We start from the raw sequence: 2,529 nt of genomic DNA, 5'->3' as shown, positions 1-2,529 counted from the left end.
GAGCTACGACTTGTACGGGAGAAGGAAATATCGCAAATGTTTAAACAAAAACGTTTGATCGGGGGTTTAATATTAATGCCAGTGTTAGCGTATCACGCGAGCGATAGGAAGGCGAGGCGGGGACAATATCCGAGAGTTTCCGCTGAGAGGAAGCTATTCATAGTAACGGCGACCGACATGGCACGAGATTGCCCGAGGCTGCCGGATTGGTGGTGGCTCAAGTTGGCACCCTCTTAGAAACGTGGACGCCATTGTCCAGATTTTGACAGAGTATGCAAGGCCATGTATACATCTAAAAGATATTTTCCCCAAAGTTTTCTGACACTTACTTAAACATTTGGAACAGTTTTGTTTACTTACCATTTTCGCTGCTGATTGGAAAGCACCAAAACAATGGGTGTTCATATCAAATGCGTTGTACAAACATTCCTTCTTTCGTGTTAGTTTGAAGATAGGGCTGTGAAACAAGTTTGTTTTGATGAGAGGGTATGGCTTAGGTGTGGTTTTTTGATTTCCTTCCCTATAAGAAATTTCCAACTAAGGTTTGCGGAAAAAGTAATGAAAGATGCTGAAATACTTAATATAATTTACTTTAAAAAATTCTCCTATGTCAACTACGTGAACGGACTGTAAAACAGAAGGATAACACAGCAATTTTGACTATGATCTGAATGATTCATGATGTCGGAAATATGGAAACAATTTAGGTTTGATTTGGTCTCAGGGCAACACACTATAAATGATTTGTTTGTTTCTTTGTCATTAATCAGAACAATATTTCCACAAGCATATCTTAAACCTCTAGCTGGAGTAATTCTGTACTCTTACACATCCAATAGCCCCGTCAGCTGAAGCGTAACTACAGACTCAATAACGACAGAAGCTTTGTTGACTGACTCACTTATGTCAAATGAACAGTTGCAACACAGTGGACTGGTTCAATTACGGCAGTCGTAATGGCAGTAACATAGACTTCGGGCATCAATACATCGAAGTACGAAGTCAAGGTCTTATTTACACTTTCGAGACATAACAAGCAAATTGAAAACATAACATGTGTTCGACATGAAGTTGATTATTCCTAAATGCCCCTTGCTGCGACACACAAATAAACAAACAAATACATTCTGCGACAAATTGTAGCGGTGATACCCGTAGGCAAAGGTACACTAGCACAGAGCGATCACAGTGATAATACAATCGTAACTTCCATTCTCTAATTTTATCATAGTTTCAGCCATGGCTTTGTGTGACTAGGTCCAGAGCATGCGTACCCTTTTGCGGACACCTGATGTCATCAATTGAATTCGGTGATTCATAAATTCTCTTCATCGTTGTTTGCCCCTACGCACAATGGAATCGTTTTGGGCAAATAATCGAGACGGAATATTCTTCCACATCAAGAACAGATTCCACACTAAGACTTTCAAAGTGAAGCTGGCAATCAGGTGACCTGGGTGCCTCTGTTTAAAGATGATGATCGTAAGTCCCATACTATAAAGTAGACCGGCGTAGCGCTAAGGCTGCCTTGCACAACGACACCCAGGTTGGTAGAGCTTAATTATTGACATTGCTCATAATATCATCTATTTGTCGCCGTGATATATATATATATATATATCAGTGATATAACTGGCATATTGCTGGAATATAAGGCAACAAAGTACCAATGTAAACACACCACATAACAAAAGCAAAAAGACAAAATATAACTAAGCACAAAAAGGGGGAAAAAAGAAAGCCAACAAAGAAAAATGGAACATACATAAGAAAAAGCCCCACAGAGGACAGAATATTTTGGAATGAATAAAATTATCGACAACCTACCCACACAATCAACCATTTATGTGTTAAAATAAAACACGATTTGTGAAGACCCGTGCTATATGTGACAGCTGCAACGCTGGGTAATGCGGCGGAAAAAAACATTCATTCGCTCTCACTCTCATAGGACACAGGACCCTATTTAATATTCGCGATAGACATGTCTTTTGTTGAATTATGTGTTTTCCATCAAACTACCCATTTGACGAGACGCGGGTCCCAGTTCAAGCCCCTCCGACACTGCACCAAACACTACTTTCATTAAAGACAACCACCGCTAATATACATTATTGACAAAACAATTATCCTATTCAAACGTCCCGAGAATGGCGTTTAATGGTTTTGATTGAACATGGTGACTTCACTAGAAAGAACCCGTTGTAAGCATAGGGGTGTTGCTTGGCCCCGCACATGTGTTACTGTGAAAATCGGAGAAGTGGGAAATATCCTTTAGTTATCACAACACAATGTGCACTTTATAAATTATATGAAAACATAGTTTGGATTCCGTTATGCTTCCAATAACACCGAGAGGGTGGATCCGGCTTCGGTAATGGATACTCTCAAGTAGGACTGTCGCTATGTAATGTTAGCATGCCCAATACGTGTCCACAATTACAAACAGCCAAACATAAATGTCAGGACACGCAGGAATCAAAACCATATTTTGTACAGAGTACATAATGTCACCAGTGATGTGGTGCG

The sequence above is a fragment of the Haliotis asinina genome, chromosome 12, assembly GCF_037392515.1.
Source record: "Haliotis asinina isolate JCU_RB_2024 chromosome 12, JCU_Hal_asi_v2, whole genome shotgun sequence".
Taxonomy (NCBI): Eukaryota; Metazoa; Mollusca; class Gastropoda; order Lepetellida; family Haliotidae; genus Haliotis; species Haliotis asinina.
The sequence above is the reverse complement of the archived record's forward strand: the minus strand, read 5'-3'. Positions refer to the sequence as shown.